Source organism: Vicugna pacos, chromosome 6 (genome assembly GCF_048564905.1).
Source record: "Vicugna pacos chromosome 6, VicPac4, whole genome shotgun sequence".
Classification (NCBI taxonomy): domain Eukaryota; kingdom Metazoa; phylum Chordata; class Mammalia; order Artiodactyla; family Camelidae; genus Vicugna; species Vicugna pacos.
The window spans coordinates 37,205,346-37,229,990 of NC_132992.1; the positions used below are offsets into that span (position 1 = coordinate 37,205,346).

Genomic DNA, 24,645 nt, shown 5'->3' on the forward strand with positions numbered 1-24,645 from the left:
TTTTTCACATGCTTGGGGATATTTAAAAGGTCATGTTTGTTTGATCCTAATTTGTGAGACTCTTGGACACCTCTATGCAACCATAACATGTTATGAGCATTCAGCTTCTCCTATTAGGGCAGATTATATTTCTTTCTTTCCACTATTAAAGCCTAAGTTTCTTCAAAGTACCAAAATTTTGGTTTGGTACTTTGGTACTTCTGTCTTTTTCCCTTCATTAAATAAGCATTTAATTATTTAGGAGGGGATTAACAGCCTGAGAACACTTCAAGTTTTTTTCTAGACTTCCTTTCTAATATAAGGGTCTAAGTTTCAGGTTCCTTTTCTTGGAGTTAGTTCCTGATGGTAAGAAGCCTATCAACCCGAAACTACTTAAGCTTCTTTCTAGAGCCTCTGGCTAATGCAAGAGCCTGGGATTCAGCTCTGTTCCTTGAAGCTTGCTCTAGACTCTCCTGATGACAGTGCTAATACTGACAGTTACCTTCAGGGACGCTCACGGTGCTGATTTACCAGGCGCTTGCTAACTCCACTGCACGTTCAGCAAACACCCTGTAGGGGTGCCCTTAGTATTTCCCTTGCTTCCTGTGACCTCAAAAATGCATTGAAAACATTTAGCAAGTATTGAGTTGTTCTGCAGCAGGGAGGTCCTTTGGACTATTTTGGGTCATAATGCAGTATATGGACTTGGAATTTGCGTTTTTATTCTTATTTATTTTTTCCAAAAGAACACTAATACTTTATTAAACCAGGATAAGAAATCAGATGTCCCAACTTGTACTGCAGTTTTATATTATTTCTTCAAATTTTTGCCATTTGTTATACTTGACATATGATATTATATTAGTTTCAGGTGTACAACATAGTGATTCTGTATTTTTAGACATTATGAAATAATCACAGTAAGTCTGGTTACCATTTATCACCATACAAAGTTGCCACAATATTATTGATTATATTCCCTATGCTGTACATTTCATCCCTGTGACTCATTTATATTATGACTGGAAATTTGTACTTCTTAATATCCTTCACCTATTTCCTCCATCCCTTGACCTCCCTCCCCTTTGGCAACCACGTGTTTGTTCTATCTATGAGTCTGTTTCTGTTTTGTTGTAACGTGCATTTTAAACAAGCTTTCCCCCACATTCTGTTTATACACAGCTAATTATAAGAATCAGTTGTATAGACTAGCCATGAAAATGAATGGCATGTTTCAGCAATGGTGAGAGTTTCAGTCTGACCAAGCCCAAGACTGTGAAAGACAACATATTAAACTAAAGATGTTGATTAGATTCAGAGGCTTGAAGGACTTCAAATGCAATTCTAAACAGTTTGGAATTTTTCTATGGAAAGTAATAGAAGTGTTTTAAGCAGAAAAAAAAATATTTAAAAATCTGTCTACTAGAAAGATAAACCAGTGTTGCAAAAGAAGGTTTAAGATGAGAGAGACCAGAGGTAGAGAAGTGAATTAAAATGATGCTTCTCAACTCTGGCTGCATGTTAGAATCACCTAGCACTGACAGGACTTTGTGACTAATTATACATGAGAGGTACAGGAGAAGTTAAAGATGATTCCAAGGTCATATGCAGAAGCTAGTATCTAGGTTCTCTTGTGCTCAGCCTATGTTCAACATTTCATTTCCTATGATTCAATTATCTTGGGGAGAGTTTTGTAAGTCTCTCCTTCTCTCTGTCTGTCTCTCTCTACATATATTTATCTGTATCTATATCATATACAGTGAATTATTCAAGTTCAAGTCATCTGAGACCTTCATCATATTTTCTGAAAATTCTGCAGTAAGATCACATTCACTATCTCAGCCACCAGAAAGTTTTCTATGAACATACATAGTCAGGTGCATATTTACATTTTTTTAAAGAGCATTTTTAGGCTTATAGAAAAGCCACTAACAAAGTACAGAGAGCCTCTGATATTCCATCATCTCAGCACAAGCCCCACCCCCAGTTTCCTCTTAGCATCTTGCACTGTGTTGTTAAAACTGATGAACCAGGAGACAGGATCAAGACCGAGTAGGAAGACTCTGAGCTCACCTCCTTACATGAGCACACTAAAATTACAACTACTTACAGAACAAATATCACTGAAAGCAACCTGTAGACAAGCAGAAAAGCTTTCCTACAGCTAAAGATATACGAGTGTCACAATAAATGGATAAAGAGTGGAGTTGAGGTCTGGTCAGGACCCACACCCATGGTGTAGTGACATACAAGCAGAAGGAAATCAAAACCACGAAGGTCTTCCCCGAGGAGCAAGGAGTCCAAACCCCACCTTGGGCTCCTCTGTCTAGGGGTCCTACATTATGACAAGCCCCAAAACATCTAGCCCTGAAAACCAGCAGGGCTTATGTTTGGGAGAGCCAGAGGACTACAGGAAACAAGGGCATATTCAAACACTCATTCACTTTGAGTCCTAGCTCAGATGCAGCTGTTTGAAAGACACTGGGGTCAGGTCCACTTATTGATCTTGGAAAGCCTCCTGAAGGGGCAAGAGGAGTTGGGACTCCCCCTAGGGATGGAGATGCTGCTGGAAATTTTTGTGAACTCATTCTATAGTGCCAACATGACACTGGCTATTAGCATTAGGGGCCTGCCGTAACCACCAGTGTAATCATAGGAGTCATGGTCTGCTGGACATCACACCCAGCCACTCTAAGAACCTGCCCTGCCCAGCAACTTACCTGCAGCATTTGTGTGCTACCAGGGCGTACAACCATCTGTTCTAGGGACCTGTCCCACCTATCTGCACACACAGCAAATGTGCTGGACGCCAGCTCCGTATTTTAGCATGCTTGCAGCAGTCGACTCCATCAAAACAAAAAGGAACATGCAGCTCTTATAGGAAACAACCTTGGAGCATCTGGCTCTGGAGGCCAGAGGGGAGCATACTGCTCGCCTCCATAAACATCTCCTACATAAGACCACTTCTCCAAGATAGGGAGATAGAAGAGACCTACCAAATACCAAAGAAATAAACACAGAGAATTAGGCAAAATGAGGTGATAGAGTTACATGTTCCAAATGAAAGACTAAGACAAAAGTAAAGACAAAGAACTAAATGAAATGGAGATAAACAATCAACCCAATAAAGAGTTCAAAGCAGTGTTCATAGATGTTCACGGAAATTGGGAGAATGAATAAATACAGTGAGAACTTAAACAAAGAGGTATAAAATATAAAAAAGAACTTATCAGAGCTGAAGAATACAATAACTGAATTGAAAAATACACTAGAGGGAATCAAGGGTAGAATAGATGATACAGAAAATGAATCAGTGATCTGGAAGGCAAAGTAGTGGAAAGCATCCAAGCTAAATAGAAAAAATAAAAAATAATAATTTAAAAAATGAGGATAGTTTAAGGGACCTCTGCAATAACATTTGCATTACAGAAGTCACAGACACAGAGGAGAGTGAAGACAGACAGAGAAATTATTTGCATAAATGATGGCTGAAAATCTCCCTAACCTGGGGAAGGAAACAGACAACCAGGTCCAGGAAGTACAGAGAGTCCAAAACAAGATGAACCCCAAAAAGATCCACATCAAGACACAATATAATTAAAATGTCAAAAATTAAAGATAAAGAGATAAATGTAGAAAGAGAAAAACAATGAGTTATGCGCAAGTTCTAAGAATGCTGAAAAAGGTGAGGAGGCTGCAAAGAAAAGTTTGAACCCAGTAGAAGTTGGTTCATGAGGTTTAAGGAGAGAAGCCATCTCCATAACATAAAAGTGCAAGGTGAAGCAGAAAATGCTGATGTAGAAACTGCATCATGTTACTCGGAAGATCTACCTATGATCATTAAAAACTAAAGAGGAAGGAATACCTCCAAATTTATTCTATGAAGCCACCATCAGACTGATACCAAAACCAGACAAAGACATTACAAAAAAAAAAAAAAGGAATTATAGGCCAATATCTTTGATGAATATAGATGCAAAAATCCTCAACAAAATATTAGTAAACCAAATTCAGCAACACGTAAAAAAGATGGTTGGATTCTTTCAAGGATCACAGGGATAGTTCACATTCAGAAATCAATCAGTGTGATACACCACATCAACAAAAGAAAGGACAAAAACCACATGATCATCTCAACAGACATGTACACTGTACATGTACACTGTATGTTAAAGCTGTATAGCATGATTTGATTACATACATCATGAAATAATTATCACAATAAGTTTAGTGAATATCCATCATTCTGTACAGATACAAAATGAAAGAAATAGAGAAAATTTTTTGTGATGAGAACTCGTAGGATTTACTCTCTTAACATCTTTTGTATAAAACATACAATAGTATTAATTATATTTATTACGTTTACATTGCACCCTAGTACTTAATTTATAACTGGAAGTTTGTACCTTTTGCCTACCTTCATCCAGTTCCTTCTCTTCCCAATCCCCATCTCTGGTAACCACAAATCCGATCTCTTTTCCTATGAGTTCGTTTGTTTGCCTGTTTGTTTTTGAAGTTTAATTGACCTACAGCATTATGTTAATTCCTGTTATACAACATGGTGATTTGATATTTCCATACATTTCAAAATGATCACCACAATAAAACTAGTTAGGATATGTCACTAAAGAAAAATACTACAAAGTTATTGACTACATTCTCCACACTGTACATTTTGTACCTGTGACTTATTTATCTTGCAACTGGAATTTATCCATGTTAATAATCTCCTTCACCTATTTCTTTCCTCTCCCCTCTCCCCTCCACTCTGGAAACCATCTGTTTGTTCTCCGTATCTGTAACTTTACTTCTGTTTTGTTATGCTTGCTCATTTGTTTTTTTAGATTCCACAGTATTTGTCTTTCTTTGACTTATTTCACTTAGTATAATATCCTCTAGGTTCATCCATGATGTTGCAAATGGCAAGATTTCATTCTTTTTATGGCTGAGTAGTATTCTGTTGTGTGTGTGCACGTGTGTGTATATATATATTTACCACATCATTTTTATCCATTCCTCTGTTGATAGGCACTCGGGTTGCTTTCAATGCTTGGCTACTGTAAATAATACTGAAATGTACACAGGGGTGCATACATCTTTTCTAATCAGTGCTTTTCTTTCCTTTGCATAAATACTCAGGTGTGGAATTGCTGGATCATATGGTAATTCTATTATTGATTTTTGAGGAATTTCAATAATGTTTTCCATAGTGACTGCACCAATTTACATTCCTACCAATAGTGCACAAGGGTTCTCTTTTTTTCAGGTCATCACCAATATTGTTATTTGCTGTCTTTTTGGTAATAGCCATTCTGACAGGTATGAGGTGATATCTCACTGTGGTTTTGACTTGTATTTCCATAATAATTAGTGATGTTGAGCATCTTTTCATGTGACAGTTGGCATGAAACAACAGATTTTTCAATACAGATGAAACATCTTTCTGTTGGAAGGAGATGCCATCTAAGATTTTCATAACTAGAGAGGAGAAGTCATTGCCTGGATTCAAAGCTTCAAAGGACACGCTGACTCTCTTCTTAGGGGTTAGTGGAGCTGGTGACTTTAAGTTGAATCCAATGCTCATTTACCATTCCAAAAAACCTAGGGCATTTAAGAATTAGGCTAAGTCTACTATGCTGTGGTCTATAAATGGAACAACAAAGCCTGGATTACAGCACATCTGTTTATAACATGGTTTACTGAATATTTTAAGCCTACAGTTGAGAACTGTCATTCAGAAAAAAAGATTCCGTTCAAAATATTACTGCATGTTGACAATGCACCTGGTCACTCAAAAGCTCTGATAGAGATATACATTGAAATTAATGTTGTTTTCATGCCTGCTAACACAACATTCACTCTGCAGCTCATGGATCAAGGACTAATTTTGACTTTCAAGTTTTACTATTTGAGAAATACATTTTGTAAGGCTATAGCTGACACAGACAGTGATTCCTCTCATTGATCTGGGCAAAGTAAATTGAAAGCCTTCTGGAAAGGACTGACCATTTTGCCTGTTTTGGAGAACACTTGTAATTCATGGGACCAGGTCAAAATATCAACATTAACAAGAGTTTGAAACAAGTTGATTCAAACAGTCATGGATGACTTTGAGGGGTCCAAGACTTCAGTGGAGGAAGTAACTGAAGGTGTGATGGAAACAGTAAGAGAAGTAGAATTAGAATTGTGGTCTGAAGATGTGACTGAATTGCTGTAAATTCATAATAAAACTTGAGCAGATAAGGAGTTGCTTCTTATGGATGAGGAAAGAGAGTGATTTCTTGAGATAGAATCTAATTCTGGTGAAGATACTGTGAGATGGCTGAAATGACAACAAAAAATTTAGAATACTACGTAAACTTAGCAGAGGCAGGGTTGGAGAAGACCGACTCCAATTTTGAAAGTTCTATTGCGAATAAAATGCTACCTAAACAGCACTGCATGCTACAGGGAAATTGTTCATGAGAGGAAGGGTCAATCAATGCAGCAAACTTCATTGTTTTATTATTTTAGGAAATTACCACAGCCACCCCAATCTTCAACAGCCATTACCCTGATCAATCAGCAGCCATGAACTTCGAGGCAAGACCCTTTACCAGCAAAAAGATTACAACTCACAGAAGGCTCAAATTATGGTTAGCAATGTTTCAGCAATAAGGTAGTTTTTAATTGAGATATTTATATTATTTTTTAGACTTAATGCTATTGCACACTTAATAGACTCCAGTATAGTATGCATGTTAAGTCTCATATGCACTGGGAAACTAAAACATTTATGTGACCTACTTTTATTATGATACTTTATTGCAGTGATCTGGAACTGAACTCACAATATCCCTGAGGCATGCCTATAGAGAGGTTAACTGATATAAAATACGCAAACCCACAAGAAAGTACCTGTGTGTGTTAACTACTACATTAATTCTGCTAATGACAAAAATTATAATAGAGTTCATCAGAGAAAACCTGTTAAATCTGCATTTAAAAAATTCTCTCTAAACTCAGACCTGGAAGAAATCTACTGAAAATTGAATGTTAGACCCGTATCTGCAAATCCAGCAGAAGAGTTACCACACAGTTACACGGTTTGTTCACGTAGCGTAGTCTTCACGTGGCCCACTTTACCTGAATGCTAAATAAATGCCATTAGAGACCTGATCAGGTTTTTGTATTTAGCTTAGTAAGTGTGGACCCGGCCCAGATGGCATGCTGGGCCTCCTTCCATCTTTGGTTTGACCTGATGCTTCCGTGCAGCACTTGCCATTCTTGCATCAGCAGTAGTAGTGCTAGTTCCTTCTCGCCAGACACTTTCACAGGAGCTCAGGCTGAGCTCCCTGGATGATTGCTTGCTACACAATCACTGGAGCAGCTGGTGGAAAAGTCCATGTTGATCCCTCTGAGGCCTCTGCCTTTGGAAAACATTCTGAGTTGTTCTGCATCTCAGAGGAGCAAGTAACATGGTACAGAACTACCCAGGAATCTCCATTTATACTTCACTAGCTTGTAGGAACTCCATGGATAGTTCTATAGCACCAAAGAATTAGAATGACCATATAGTTTTTCGCCCAAGGAACACTCCCTTGAGAATGAAAGGGGCCATAGATAATAATTAAGTTGGGACAACAGACGTAAATTGGGGCTGTCCTGAATAAACTGGGTTGTACAGTCATTCTACTAGACTCTAGGTTCTCGGATCCTGTTATCCTTTTTTAGTTCAGTTCCAAACCTGAATAGCCCTGTTCCTCTCCCTGCTGTGTACCGTGGAAGAATATCCCAGAACATCCTATTACTAATTTTGTTTTACTGATACAGAATTACTTTTGCTACTGCAATAGTGTTAGTATTTCTCCTTGGTTCTCATCAGCTAGTCCAAAACTTGCCTCATGTCAAAAACCATGCTGTATACATCCTCCAAAGCCATATTCTAACCATTCATTCATCCCACAGTATTTATCAAGTACACTGTTTGAAGCAGGAGCTGTTCTATGTGCAGGGAAACAAAAACACACATGAGTGATAACATGCCTGCTTTATGGAGCTTATGTTCTACCTAGTAAAAGTTACAATGAAAAATAAATAAATAAAACAGGGGTGGTGCCTGGTTGAAAGAAGACCACTTTAAATAGACTGGACTCTGAAGGCCTCTGAGATCTGAAAGTTGAGGAGCCAGATAAGTGGATATAATCACCTAGAGTGAAGAATGTTGCAGGAAGGACAAATAGTAAGTATAAACACAGTCAAGTAAGAAAATGATCTTAATGTGCTACAGAAATAAGAAGTGTGTCAGTGTGGGCAGAATGAGTGGAAGAATGCTGAGGGGTTAGATCATTCATGGCTGTGTAGGCAGGCCATGATACAGAACCTGAGGGTTTAATTCTCATTGCAATAGAAAGGTTATCAACAGTTTTAAGTATGTGAGTGGAATAATCTGATTTATAATCTTTAAATACAACTCTGCTTATCAGAAAGGGACTACATTCTGAGCGATAAGGGTTAAGGGTGATCAGGTAAAAGACTACTGTTAATAACCCCAGTAATTGGAGGTCTGAACTAGGGCAGTAGTAGGGAAGATGGTAACAAGCATCTAAATGCAAGGAGTATTTTGGATGTAGTGCTTACAGGAATTGGTACAAGTGTGGAGGAAAGGAAAAGATGACTCTTACATTTGTAGTTTGGGTGAATGGGGTGCCAGTCAACTAAGACAGAGAAAGTGTGTGTGTGTGTGTGTGTGTGTACACGTGCACATGACTGCGAGCTAGAGGGAAGTTCAGGCCCATGATGTTTCCACTTCTTAGTTCCAGAGTTTCACACTATGAATCATAGAGCAGAAAGAAAGGAGGAACCTGGAACAGTGATGATATTTTGGAGTTTGATTCACAGCTCTCAGGACGGAAATTGTTTCCAGCTGAGTCATACGCTTTCAAGATCATCTGTCGACTGATGACCCATTCCAGCTCTTCCTATAAACTAATTAATTTTTATTCTTCTATATGGACTCTTTAGTGCAGAAAAACAAGAGTTTTTCCTTTCTCTGGAAACTTTGTGTATACTTCTGCTCCTGAGCCTTGGCACATGCTATTATTGTTTGTCTGTACGTCTCCATCACTAGATGGAGAGATCATGAGGGCAGACACACTCTTTGAGTCTTATGCATATCAACAAAGTGCATAGTGCCTTGAGCATAGAAGGCACTTAATATTTGTTAAATGACATTTAATTCTCCTCTGGTGAGCCTATTAAGTTTCTCACCTTCCTATTCAATAGCTCTTAAATACTTCAAAACCTTAAAAAAATTTTTTTTTACTGGAAAGTTTTCCATGATGAATCCCACCTGATTATGACCACACCTCCACTTGGCATTTTTGTGGCACTTATGTAACTCTGGTTAATAAAAGTGTCCATCTAAGCCTTCCTAATGAATGTCCTAGTTTTCTCATATATACTAACATGTTCTGTGGAGAGGAATCCTGCACTCTCCCCTCGTTTTTTGACTATTTCCGTACAGAACCCGATAGTGTTCTCTTATACCATAGGAGCTTAATAAATATTGTTGACTAAAGCTTGGAAATTCACTTGGCCCAGTCTCCTCCCTCATGTTATAATTTGCCCCCAAAGGAATAGCTTCCTGTAAGAAGAATCAATTAGTCAGATAACCATATTTTAAATTCCCAAACAAATAGCTCAACAAAAATGACAATCTATGATTTGGGAATAAAGAAGTAGTTTTAGTCTAGGTGTCATATCTATGGTATTATTTGTTATAATGAGATAAATGTATCTGTATACCATATGTAAATATTTATTATTTTCTTGTTATTTTAGTTATAAAATTCCCTAGGATACATCACCTGCCCTGATGACACCTGTATTAATTGGGATGTTTATTCTTTGCATGAAGACTAAAATAAGTGAATAGAGTCATGTGTTTGGACTCATTCAGGAATAAAGGAATTAAAAAAATACTGGACGAATGAGAACAAGCTGAGAAAGCACAAATCATTCACTTTGTTCACTGTGGGCACAAATACACTATGATCTGCAATATCCTATTCACATACACTTGATCATTAACTTATTTCAACTTTCTGAAGTTACTTGAACTAAGGGCAGCTACAGATTTCACTACATTATAGTATGCATCTAATTCACTGGTTTGTGCATATTTGAATGAAAAGGTGTGTTATAAGGTAGGATAAAGGAAATTGAGGGAACAAAGCACAATTCCCACTTACCAAAATCCAAAGGTTAAATAGATGAGAATGAAAGATTTGAATTCACTTCCCAGAACAGTGCTTCATTACCAAAATAAACTTGAGACCACCACGTAACTGCAAAGAAAAATCAACAAAGACATTAGATAGTCATTAATCATCCTAAATAAACAGCACTTCTCAAGTGTCTGATTGACATTGGGCACAAATTCTGCCCTTAGAAATAGTCCCCAGATTTCTACCATAGACCTACATTAGTTAATTCAATGTTTGTCTTCTCTAGGATTTAATATTAGAACAGAAATTTGTAGAAAAATTATCAAAGTTTGTTTTAACAAATTATGTCTGTCTTAATCTCTTTCTTGGTACAGATTTTCATTGTAAATATGTTTACTTACTCAAACAGCCTCAAAACCAAAACTTTGTATTTTTTACATGTAATTTCTAATGAATGATATGGATGGATTAGTACTCTCTCATAAACCTACAGCAATCATGCTTTTTATGGCATTCTTCTTGTATTTATTCTCATGTTTACTAATGTTTCATAGGGTTCTATACTTTACAGGCTTACCAAAAAAAGAAAAAGACATTTCTTAGAATTGTACCTTTTCTCTCCTAAGATAGCTAATCTTTTTTATTTATAGGAGTAATGCAACATGCAAATGCAAGCATGCCAGACATTGTTTACTGTTTTTTAAAAAATTTCTTATTCGTCTTATTTCCCATTAGAAGGCACAGTAAGTATTATCTGTGCAACAATTTGTAATTGCAATATATTGACCTGAAAAACTGATCATCATTACCATAAGTGACAATTGATATAATCTGTTAAGATAGCATATATTGGCAATTTATGTCTTGAAAGCCTCAGTTTATTCAATTTAAAGAATATTTACTGAATACTAAATACGTGTTTAGTGTCGGTTAAAAGTTAAATGAGACATTTATCCTGTCTTTAGGATCCTATAATCTAGCCAATAAAACACAGATCTCCCCATATGTGTTTACCAGCCTTGGAAATCATAAACCTTTGGCATGAAATATTAAGATGTGATCTAAAGTCTAAAGAGTACTGAGTTCTTACTTTGGCTCAGCCACCAATTTTTGGTCCATGGAGTAATCCTCAATTTTCTTCTATGTGATAAAAATAATATTTGTTCTCAACAAACTTAAGATGTGTGTGTCCTTTTTTAAATTGATTTTTATTGAGGTAACATTGGTTTATAACATTATATATTTCATGTGTACAACATTTTACTTTAACTTTTGTATATACTATAGTGTGCTCACCACCAAAAATTTGGTTTCCATCTATCACCATACAGTTGACCCCTTTACCCATTTTGCACCCCTCTACTACTACTACTCTGTGCTCATGTATGATTTCTTTCGGTTCTCAATGTATGGAATTTTTAAGAATAGAGTTCAATGTCAAATAAGTATTGAGCTCACAGCAAAAAGATGCTATTGATACACAAATTATTCATATCATTATGTATATGTAAGTCATTATTATATGCCTTATGTTACTATTTTAATATATACAAGTAATATATGCAATGATATGCAAATCATTGTTATCCACAATAGAAGGGTAAAACACTGACTAACATTTAGCAGAAATTATTTTCATTGAATTAAGGCAGTAGGGAAAACCTCACTAAAATGTTGACATTTTAAGGTTCTAAAAAAATAGAAACAGAAATAATTGGGCTGCCATTATCTATGTAAATGAGGTATGATAGGGAAGTACAGGAGCTGAAAAACAACAGAAAATGCAACTTTATCAACCAAAATATCTATGATGTATTCTTTTTAAATGCATAATATGGGCTTTTATTGTATGAACAAAACTGAGCGCAAATTTTGTAGCTATTCGGTAAAAATCAGTGGCTGCCATTGCAGCATATGCATTGCATGGCACATGTGTTACTCTTCAATTAGAAGTGCTGTGAAACCCTTACCATACTTACAATATTTTGAGGGGACACATGTTTGAAAGAAATGACCGTTTTAACAATTATTTATTGTTGTCATGTCATGCAAATGTCTTCTTTCTTAACTTTATTTCAAATCCTATAGTTGAATTTGTTGATGGAAAACAAGAAGCAGGAGGTTCTGTTTGTGGAAATAGAAAGGAGCGTACATGAGGGGCAGAGTGTGTTTTGCTTGGCAATTCTTGTGCTACCATTTTGTTTTTGTTTTTAGTGCTGGAGGGCAGCAAATTGGCAGGTGTAAATAAGGCTCTTGCTAGTTTCATACTGTATTTACAATCAGTTATTATGGGTTAAAATGTTTGTGATGCATAGGGAATTAGCACTCAACTTCTGTTAAGAATCATGGAAGCTTAATGTCTAATTTCAAACATTGCCTGAATATCGCTCTGTCTAATCTTGCATTAATTTCCACCAACTTTTATAAAATGTACACAAACGGATTATTAGGGATCCTCTGTGTCTTATTTTGGACTTGCGTTAACGTTTGAAATTTTGAATATAAATTTTTGTATCTAAAATTTTTAATATGACATGTAATTTGCCATAGTAACAAAAACTGGTAGGTAAGGAATAAATATTCCTTTCTACCAACTTGATAGAAAGTGAGAAAGAGAGAGAGAGAGATTGATTGATTTAGAGAGAAATCCAGAGAGATGTAGAGATTTAAAGAAATTAAGAGACAGAGAGAGTCCTCAGTTTAAAAGATTACTTTTTATGGTAACCATATGGCATATTGTTATAACTTTTAATTTTTGGAAATAGAAAATAGCTATTTCCCTATCTAATTTGATGTAAAACAGAATCATTTTATGATATAGTTCGCACTTTACTAGGATTTGCATGTACCACATGTTAAATCATGTCCTAGAAACTTAGCAACCATCAGCATATAGAGCCTAATGTCATATGATTATGAAGAACACAAAGGTTGTAATGTTTGTGCAGATATTGCTTAATAAGAAATTTCCACTTCAAAGGAAGGAGAGTAGGAATAATTTTACAAAACAATTTAGAGTGGGCCATATTTCTGCAATACACTGATCTGTATCAATTTTTTTGAAAGCTCCTGGAAACATGATCGCCCAATGTCTCTACGTTTGCTCTGTGCTGGCAGACAAAGAGCCAAGATCATCTTGACTTTGAGGAGAACGGTGGGAAAAAAGATGATAGGAGAAGGGTATGAAATAAATAATAAATAAATAAGGGACTGTTGAATAAAACAATTAGTTTTGCCCCAGGCTTCTGCAATAGCTTATGAATTCTTACCAGCATTAGTTTACAGCTGTAACTTCAGGATATAATAGGAGATTGAATCTTATACAGGCAATGAAACAGATGATCAAATTCACAAGGGATTGTGTCAGGCTTTTTCCAGTACCAAAGAAACATATTAATCCTTGTCACTGTTTTCAGAAACGCTGTGACAGAAATAAACCTGTACTGTAACTTGGCCCTTTTAATGAGCTTCTGGAGTGTGGGCTTTCCACTCAGCACCTGAAAAACACAACAAAACACCTTTTATATTAAAGATGTGAGGTTTGCTGCTGGCTAAATTTGTACACAGAAGTCTATAAACCAGTGCTCAGCCAGCTGGGAAGCAAGAAAGCAAATTCAGATTCTGCCATGAACTTCACAGACCAATTATCTACTTGGAATCATGGGAGTTTAACAAACAAATACCAGCCCCTGCTGAGCCTTTTCAGGCCAGCAGCTTATGGGTGATTCGGTTGCATCCGAGGCTTTTAGACTGATCAATTCTTAATCACAAAGCGCAAAAATTATTCTCAGACTCATGTCAGTTTCTTTGGCCACGTTTGTTAACAATCTGCTTCAAATCATTTTTTTAAAAAGAAACTGCAGACACTGTTTTTATTGACTCCCCACTTGTAAAATGTTTATAGCTTGTTAATTTATATTTACCCCTTTACTTTTGCCTGCAAATCAACATCACTTAGCACAGTTTGGTTACACTTTGTCCAAAGGAAATTACAGAAGCCTGCTATGGGGCTAAAATGAAGGAAAGCTGCGGAAAATCAATACACTGCTGATTAAACAGATCGTAGCAAATTCACGGTTGTATGCTACAGCATGGAGACATCAGTGTGATGCCCATCTAGCAGTTAATGTGCTTTCAGTCAGGTGAAGAAAATTTCAGAATAAGGCAAAATCACCCAGGAAAAACAAGAACTACCTTATATAAGAATGTATGTGCTTATATGAAACCTACATTTTGTGTAAGGTAGTAGTGCACTTGGGGAATAAACAGGATGTGTTTATTGTACAAAATAAAGCAGTTTAGTGTCTTTATTATGACATTTACCCTTTGTATTATGCAAGAAACTAATGGCACTGCAAGATGTAACCTATTTGCTATCTCAAGTTTTTTTTATTTTATGGTTTATAAACATTTTCTTCTTCTAGGTTTATCAATATTTTCTTGTCTAATTTCAATTTTGTAATAATCAAAATGACTGAAAGGAAGATTACTTTGTAGAGGATGTCCAAAAGTAATAATGATATCCAACGATATGTTGTAATTCAGACAGCATCATATAATTTCCAATTTTAGAGTAGAAGAATGTACATGAAATAAACCAGGTATAAAAAATGCAGTTTATATGTATTTTTTTAAAGCAGCAGGAGTGAAGAATATTAACACAGCACAGTTATGAAGATCAACATTTGTCTGTAAATCGTAGACAAAGGCAGCATTTGGGTTACAGGGAAGATTTGAGATATCTGGGCTAAAGCAAAAGTACTCTGAGTTAAAGCATAAACTCTCATTTCCATGCTACCCAGTTTGTGCAGTTCTGAACACCAAATACTTTGAGGACTGCAAGAAGATACATATCCTAAAGACGTGTTAAGAGGTGGTGCCTCCTTTAATCCAACTTGAAGAACTGCACTGCTCTGCATTGCATGTGAATTAAGGGAATGAGAAACAAAAGTTTAAATACAACCTTTCTGGAAAAGAGTAATTAAAAGAAATTTTGTTTCAGCCTTTGGTCAAGCTTTTTATTTGACATACACATTTATCTATTTAGATACTGTAATTCTATACCAAGAATCTTTGTTTTTTTAACTTAATACATCAGGGTAAAGTTTGAGCCGCTACACACCATTGTTCATTGAGGGTAACTAAGCTTTGATATGTTATAAGATTCTGGCAGATAACTTTCCATAGTAAATCCTTATACTAAAAAAATATATTTGAGAAAATTATGTTCTATACGCAAAAGCCAACTTAAGTTTCAATTTCTGTTGTTTTTAATTCTTTTTCAAAATATCAGTCTTTCAAATGGTAACATGGTTAAGTTCTTTGCCAAATTTCATGTGTTAAAAGGAAGGTGTTTTTGAGTCATCAAAGCTTATAAAAAGACCTTTAACAAGTAAACAGCTTTCTTCTTTTTTTTTTTAAACTGGAAGATGTGGTATAAGAAAACACATTCATGGACACCATATGTGAACCAAGTTTCATCCCAAGATTTTGAGACTTTAGAGAATTCCTAGAAAATGATGGATTTAAATTTATACTGAATTTCACTGAAGAGGCTCACTCAGTGACACTATTTTCATACTGATATATAACACTTGTATGTACATGTAAAACCAAGGTGCTATACTTTGATTATTCTATTTAAAAAATCTTTGATAATCTTATTTAGGAAAAAGAGGTTTTCAACAGTTCAGGAATATGAAAAATAATCATACTTCAGTATCTCTATTTTATTGTAAATATTAACTTTCCTTTCTTACATTGTAGTAAACTATTAACTTTTTTCATGTGTAAGTTTCAAAAAATGAGATAATTTCTACTTAATTACATGTGATTTTATGTTATTAGGAGAGCAAAGCAGTGGATATTAATAGGAAGAACAAGCATTTCAAAAAATAAAGAAAATATCTCAATTTGAAAGAAAAAGAAAAATACTTATTTGTTTGCTAGGTTAATTTGCTCTCAAGTACATATTTTAAGATACTGCTTTCCTTTGTGGCACTGAAAGAAAACTAAACTGAAGTGACATATTAGATTGGAGTTAGTGGAAGAAGAAAAGACTGAGTAACACAAATATAAACTTCTGAACAAAATTATTTTCTAAGTCTCACAACTTATTCAGACATTTTCACATTTTTATAGTTCCAGTAAGTTAACAATGGTTGTTTGTAAACATGCTTTACTTTATTTAAAACCCATACACTTTATAAATCTGAGAGTTGGCAGGGATTTGAATACCCTTCGGTAGAAACACACTTTTTCTTATTAATATATGGTAATTTATCACCATTAAGTATATGATCCCTCTGGAAAAAAATTGATGCACATTGCTCTCTAGACTATAATTTTAATGTTCATGATATTAATCTTTAATTAAATTACAGTTATTTTAGAAATGTATATCCTTAATTAAATTATACAAGGCACATAAAGAAAAAAAAAGACTATGGTATGATTAAAACATGTTTAAAATGTGCTACTGAATTTTGAATGCTGTCTATCATCTCCCAAGTATGACTAGGCTTCAGAAATGACTAGAAAGTCAACTGAAAAATTGCCAGGTGAAAAACTGTTTGGCTCTTTTAAGAACCATGCATTAAAATTTTGGACAGTTTCTCTATTAAATCTAAATATACTTCTTAGTATATACAGTATTACATTTCTAAATTAATTGCCATACTCCCATTTGTTAAAGAATTTCACTCCATGTGAAAAGCAAAGCCTCACTAGATGTGAATTTTACACTGCGCTAGATCAATCCCAATACCAGTAAATGGATATTATTAAACAGCATGGGGTAGTGCAAACTGGGAAAGAAAACTTGTAGTGTGCTGCCTTTGAGCAGACCTGGCTTGCATGCTGTGACAGGGCAATTGTCGACATGCTTTTTCATGCCAATCTGCAGCTTTTTCAACTCTAGATGCTATGGCAACCAGGGTTTAACAGACTAAGCAGCTAACAAGCTTCCCTGATGGAATTGTCTGGTTGTGTGATTGCCTTGTCTTAGGGAAAATATAAAATAGAATGAAGACGCTTGTGGACATTTGTCAAACTGATTATAATTTGGACAGTTGAATCATAATTGTCTGTTGTGTACTGTACAGTAGTGACATATGCTATTTTCCACGTTCCTTGCAGGGCACACTACTGCATTCCCGCATAGGCTGCGTTTCCCTTGGGAACAATGGTCCTGGTTGCTGAGGGCTTGGTGCAACATGGCAGGCCACATCTCACACCAGATCATCTGGGAAAGAAAAGAACAGTGAACAGTTCAAATTTTTTTTTTCTTTTTGAAAAGGCCTGTGCTTGATTTGAACTATATTTATGTGAAATATAATGAACATGAAGTTGATGTGAAGAGATATTTCTCTTTTATAAAATGTTCGTGTTCATAGGGTAAGTTGTAGATCAAAATATGCAGGTGAATTAATTTGTTATTTATGATTGGGCATAATTTTAGTTCTTTGGGAATATTGATTTTTAAAATTTGCAACCACTTAAACATGTATTTGTGTCACCAATCATATGCATAATTTAAAACACTGAGAAAATAATCAAGCTTCTCTGATGGGATGGTCTTGTTTTAATACTGCCTTGTCCTATTGAAAATGAATAGAAGATACTCTATTGTTCTAAGTGATCAAAAGCCTACTAATAAAATTTCAGTCTCTTTAAACAGTCAAAGGCATGGTATTTTCAAGATCATTTGATATCAATTTTTTTTCTTGACAGGGACACATTTTTTAAAAAATTAAAAGAATTAGAATGAACATTTCAAGTGAAAAGTGAAATTTATCATAAAACAAAATCTAGGTTTCAATAAAATGAACTATTTTCTAGCAACCTTACTTATTATTTTATAGAACATTGTGAAATAGATTATTTTGCACTTAAAAAATGCCAATTTTATGTTTTCAGGATAAATATTTAACGAAATTTTCGGTAGGCACCGAACTAGTTGAGGTTTGTTATGTATAAGTTGATGATAAGAAGATTTTGGTGAGTCCACAGACAGGTGCAAATGACTATAACACACTCATTTTGGCCACATCTCACCAACCACAGAGTTCTGCTATTGCTATGTTTTATTTCAGTTTTGAAATATTTCAAATAGACGATCCTGGTTTCAGACACCGAGGACTTCAGAAAACGTAGGGTTCCTTTCTCTGTTTTTTAGTAGCATGGGCAGCAATCCAAGTTGCCTTTTAAAAAAAAACCTTCAAAGTCACATACAATGACTTATGTCTAGATGGTGCATTTCCTAGAACATGTCTATTTCTAGTTTGAGAAACTGATTATTTTTCTTAAACAGAAAGATCTCAGAATGAGAACACCTTCTTCTATGATGAGCGGTGCACACAAGAAGGGTGAGAAATGAAACTGGGAACATTTTGCTCTCTTTATAAAGAACCTACTCCAGACTAAGATGTAAGAAATATTTTTGCAGAGTTAAAGTGTACCAAGATTTCTAAGCTAAGAATACTGCCATAAAAGCTTTACTTTATATGATCACTAATCATTTTTCACAAAATAGCTTTTATTCACTGGGCCACCAGGTCTTCCCCTCCAATTCTATCTTAGCTTTGAAATTAGCCTCCTTCATTAGTCACCTCAGTGCCTGTCACTTTTCTGTTGTCAGCTAGAGTTGCACTAGAGAGACCTCTGTTCCACTTATTTCCCTGAAGAATATAACTTCTTTCCTGTCCAACATGAAGTTTACTTGAGTCATGTGCTAAATTAATATCATTTGAAATTAAGGAAAATCATGTATTTTAGTAGAATGAATGAGAATTTTGACTCTACTTTTTCTTTCGAATAAGAAAGATTCCTATTTGATAGATTTTACTTTTGAATTCACTGAAACTTCTTTTTATTTAATAGATTCAAACTTAGAATGTGATAGTATCTACTCTGGAGTTTAAAGAATTATGTCTGAAAGCAAAGTAATTCTTTTGGTCATTCAGAACAGAGGTGAAAGTTTGAGTGCTTTGTATTAGTTCAATGACAACTTCCCAGAGGATAAGAAAATTATGGTTTAAGGTATAAGTGTTTTCCTTTCTGTTTAGGAATAAAGGCATATGAAGAAATGGTATATAAATTTCAGCAAAGACAAGAGGTCAACCTTCTTTTGAGAAATGTTTTCTATCTATAAAATGTACTTTACACCCATTATATTATTATCTATCATCTAAAATAGGCAAAGACTGATAAGCCTATTTTAAAGTTTAGAATAAAATAAAAATCTTGAGTTTATAGACTCACTCAAGAGGCTAATTACCAAAAGAGGCAAACATGAGTCTTCACCTTTCCTTTAAAAAAATTGCCTCTTTGATTCCTTTTCTCATCGATAAGAATTATAAAATGCTTCACAGGTTCTGTCATACTAGGGTCAATCCTCCATTTTGAAAGGCACCATAAGGCTATTCCATCCACATAGTCCCCTGTAGCAGCTTTTCACTGAAAAGCTTTTTTCCTATTAAAAATTACTTTTCTATTAAACTAAGGCACTAAATTTCTTCATTTATAATAAAAACATTATATGGAAGTCATTAACATTTTAGTACAAATTAATTTCAACCATATCATCTTTAGTAATACTACCAACTCCCATCTGGAGTTGGGCAGAAGGCTATCTCTGACTCTTTCCCGGCCACAGACTTCAGTGCAAAATTCACATTGAGGGAGTTAGGGCGGGGATGGCTGAGGAAGGCAGCAATAATTGTGGTGTGACACTTTCCTCACATAGTTTATGAGTACCTGACTTCTGTGAAGCGAGCAGAAATTAAAAACAGAAATAAAACTTCATCCTGGAAACAAATGAATCTTCTCCTTGAAGATGTTAGAAGAGGAGTTTTGAGGAAAAGATGAAATGTGCACTAAAGTGTATATGCACTAAGACCTAGCAGCAATCTGAGGATTTTTGTAAGTGTGATCCCTCTCATAGTCACAGGCTAGTGGTGTTGGATTTTGAGTAATTTTTCCCATAAGGCATAGAGGAACTGGGATGCTATTTACTTAGATTCCTAGGCTTCTGTCAAACAGGAGAGGCTACCACTATATGGTGGAAAGTTGTGACTTTTAAAATTTCTCTGCTTGAGTTCCATATTTTTCCAGTAATAAATGAGTACACATTTTAAGCTGACATTTGTTTCTGTGCAAAAGTCTCAGTTGAACCAAGCTCTCTAAATATATGGTATGGAGAAAAGTTAGTGATTTTTTCCTAGAGTTTAGAGTAAGCTTTCTTGGCTACACGGTGCCACTTAGCCTCTTGGCAATTTCTCTCAAATTCAAGAACGTCAGCCCTTCCTTGTTGATGGGTTTAGGGTGGCACTGGGACTAAGTAAAGGAACAAAGAATCTGATGGGAACTGTGGTCAGTGAAGGGCACATTTGGAGTGTCACTAGGAGGGGACTGCAGGGGAGTGGGGAACATGGAGGACACAGAGCTGCGGAGGCAGGGGGCATAACCACACTGGGACACCACCACAAATGTAGCTACAAGCCTTTCTTTTTCCCTTGAGGCATTCTGTTCAGGTTGGCCTCAAAATGATTAACAGTTATACATCTTTACCCAGATTCAGAAATATTGAAACAGCTTTTTTCTAGCTCTGAAATTTACCTACATACAACATTTGGGTTCCTTCTGAGATTCTTCTCTCTGTCAAGTGACAAAGGGTTAAAATCTTTCTTTATTATTCTTAAAATAATGCACAAAATCCAAACAGGAAATTATTTTAAAATATCACCTGGAATTAATAGTGGTATTTTCTTTTGTTGTTGTTGTTGTTGTTTTTAACTTTCAAAACTCTTCCCCCCGCAAGGAAAAAAGCAGATGAATATAATAATTATAATAGTAATAATCATAATCGTGGTAATGAAAATAGCTAACATTTATTTAGTACTTACTATATTCCAGTTTTTTCATTTAATTACTTTAATGCATTAAGCAATCTTCTCAGGAAGATACTGGTATTTCTGTTTTATAGATGATAAAACTGAGGCACAGAGAAGTTACTGATTTGCCCAATGACACACACCTAGGAAGCATGGAACCAATATTTTAATGCAGGCTATCTGACTCCACTGTCAGAGCGCTTAACTCTCAGAAACTTTCCTTTGTTAATTCAAAAGCTGTATTCTAAACCTAGGTACTGATGAATAGATTTTATCAGTTTCATTTATTATGAATATTACACCTGATGAAGATGGCAAAGTTTCTATCCCAGAACCATCTAATTACATGTCCTTGATACTTACACTTACGTATAAAACTTCTCAGAGTCCTAAAGAGAATGAGAGTTAAGAAATTCAGTCCCCAAACCACATCAATAGAATGACATTTGTGTGGCATGGAGTGAGTACATACCATGCTCTTGGTCTTGTACTAGGTGCATCAGTGATACATAAATATTATGGAGGAGGTATTGGGATCCCTATTTGCACATAAGAAAACTGAGGCATAAAGAAACTTTCACACAAAGCTAGTATGTAAATAGAAATGAGTTTCTAACCAAGGTTTATCTGGACACACATCTTTCTCCCAAGGCTTATTATTATTAAACCTAAGGTATTTTATACTGTAGAATTCAAGCGTTGTGCAAATGAGAATTTAAACTCTTCTCCAGTCTTACTGGTGGTAAAGACAAAGGAAGAGGTTATGCATTAGTGACTTCACAGAGGTAGTATAGATTCAGTCTTTAAAAAAAAAGTTATTTGAGAATATGTATGGTCTTTTTCAGCACTTCAGCTCATGATGATCTTTTTTCATCCTGTAGCAGGGGTGAGAGTTTACATATAATGCATAAAAAAAGTAGTTTACTTTAGTATGTCCTGATCTGATTCTGGAGCCTAGGACCTACTATATAAAAGAAATAAATTTTAGTTTATTAATAATAAGTAGTGCATCTCTTCCAGATTAAAACAGCTGTTATGGTTGTACAATAAGTCTACGTATTCTTTGATACTTCTCCCTTCAAAAGGTGGAGTTTGATTTGCCTTCCCAGAATGCGGGCTTACCTAGTGACTTACTTGTGTGTGTGCGTGTGCGTGTGTGTGTCTGTGTGTGTGTGTGTGTGTGTGTGTGTGTCACTTACTTCTAAAGGAAAGATATGGTAGAACTGATAATGTGTACCTTCTGAGATTAGAACATTAATTTATTGTAGTTTCCTCTTTGCTCCTTCTATGGTGCCACTCAGTCTAGGGGAAGCCAAGGGCCATGGCAGGAGGACATTCAAAACGCTCACAGAGAGACCCCTGTGGCAAGGAACTGAGGCCTGTAGCCAATACTAGTGAGGCAGTGAGGCCTCCTGCCAACAGCCATGTGAGTGAGCTTGGAAGCAGACTCTGAAGCCCCAGTCAAGACTTCAGATGACAGAAAATCTGGCTGACATTTTGTTTGCAATCTTGTGCGAGACCTAGAGCCAGCACCACCCAGCTAAGCAGTTCCTGAATTACCAAGCCACAGACATTTTGAGATAATAAATGTTTGTTGTTTTAAGCCACTAAGTTTTTGGGTAATTGGTTACACAGCAATACACCATTAATATAATAGTTTCTGTAAGGTAACATTTAGTGAAATTTAAATTCAGACCCCCTGACAAGATTAGCTTCTCCCCAAATTCCAAATTTCTTAAAGAGTCTCTCCTTCCCCACCTCCCTTCCAAGATAGGAGCTTTCCGGAGGAAATGTATGAGGAATGTATTTTGTACCATTCTCCAGGCCCTGCTCCCTCTGCTGAGGGGACCCTCATTTCACCTGTACACTTTCTGTTTTCAATAGAATCACTGAGCACTGGTCCTATTTGAACATTATTCTGGAATCCACTCCTTCTGACTGTGAACTTGGTCATTGCTTCTGGCTATGAAACACTTGCACCTCACAGCCTTTGCCATGACCCTGTTCCTCCTTTGATCTACTTGCTCGCTTGTATTCTCAAGTCGAGGGTGTGGGTGCCCCACACATCAGGTATGGGCCCCAGGAATCTGATGCTCCACCCCTACAGATTGTTCCTAACCTGTTAACTCTTGAGGTACCACACTGTCAGTCCCCTGTTGGATGTGGAGTTTGCTTAAGACTATTGAAGTTTTCCTAGTCTATATCCTGAGGGTATAGGAACAAATTTCCTTCAATGGGAATCTCTTAAAATTGTCTTTATTACACTTGTGAAATATCAGAAACAGCCTAAATACCCATACATAAGAAAGCAGTTGAATAAACTATTGTACCGCTACACAGTGGAGTGCCATGCATCTACAAATAAGAATGAGAGAAGTATTCTTGGGATATATTGTGCTATGAAAAAAGCAAAGTGCAAAAAGTATTTATAGTATGTGACCATTTAAGCAAGAAGGAGGAATAGGGGGATATACACGGATTTGCTCATGTGGGGAAAAGACATACAGGAGGATCAAACAGAAGCTAAAGAGACTGGTTACATACAGGAGTGAGTGGAAAAGGGCTGGAAATAAGGAGGCAATGGGAACATGGCACAGGGTTGAGGGAGAAGCAATACCTTTGTGAATGTATGTTTTTATAGTTCTTACTCTTAGAATCATGATACTGCTTTACAAACCTCTCAAATAAATAAATGATTAAATAAACCAGGAAGTGAGGAGAACCCAAAGTGGAAACAATCAGTAACAAGTGAACTTAATTATATTATTTATGAATAAAACAACACTGACAAGGGTGGAGATAAAAAGTAACTTTAGAAAGCAATATTTTGACTAAATACAGTAAATCTAAAGACAAAACAAACAAACGAAAAACAACTTTTCCACAAATGTTACCCTCTGGTTACTAAATTTGTTTCTGACATGGGTATAAGTTAGCAATTCTGAAACTATTTTATGTTCATACTAGGTTTGAACAAATAAACAAATATATTGTTAATGAGAGCCATTTTTCTCATTGTCAGAGGAACAGGTTACAAATGAAAATGAGAAAATAGTAAAGTGAACCCTGTCATGTTAAATTGGAATAAAAGGTATCAGTCTGAACTAACAGTTTTTTTTTTGAAAGGTATATACCGACAGATACAGAAATAAATAGTTATGTGCATTCATGTGCTGTTACTGTATGTACATCGATTTCCTTGTCTTGTTCTTTGAGAGAGCCTAGAAACAATGACTTCCCTGTAGGAATGAGCACAACTTAACATTTAGATCTTGGAATTTACAGGTCATTTTCCAGTAAAAGGAACCAGGAGAAATAGCTGGTGCCAGGAAGGACCACGGCAGGAAAAATACAAGATGAGACTGGAATGTCTTAGGTAATAGAATGTATAGAAGTACTCACAAAATGATGGAGGTAGCTCAAAAAATCACTATAAAAACCAAGTTTAAAGAGCTCTCAGTGGCCAAAGTTGGGCCAATTAGAGAATAACCCAAATAATGCTAGTTTAAATTACAACCCTTAGATTAAAATAATTATCAATGACACAGTGCAGATATAAACAT

At 35.7% G+C, this 24,645-nt stretch overlaps 1 long non-coding RNA gene across 1 annotated transcript in view; it reads right to left on the reverse strand.

Moving 5' to 3' along the window:
- Nucleotides 1-24,645, reverse strand: part of LOC140696875 (uncharacterized) — a 221,847-nt gene that overhangs the window by 13,149 nt on the left and 184,053 nt on the right. The window contains exons 3-4 of the long non-coding RNA XR_012073475.1: nucleotides 13,460-13,687; nucleotides 10,215-10,310 (exon numbers count right to left, since the gene is read on the reverse strand). This is a non-coding gene — a long non-coding RNA (uncharacterized lncRNA). The remainder of the gene's footprint in view (nucleotides 1-10,214; nucleotides 10,311-13,459; nucleotides 13,688-24,645) is intronic.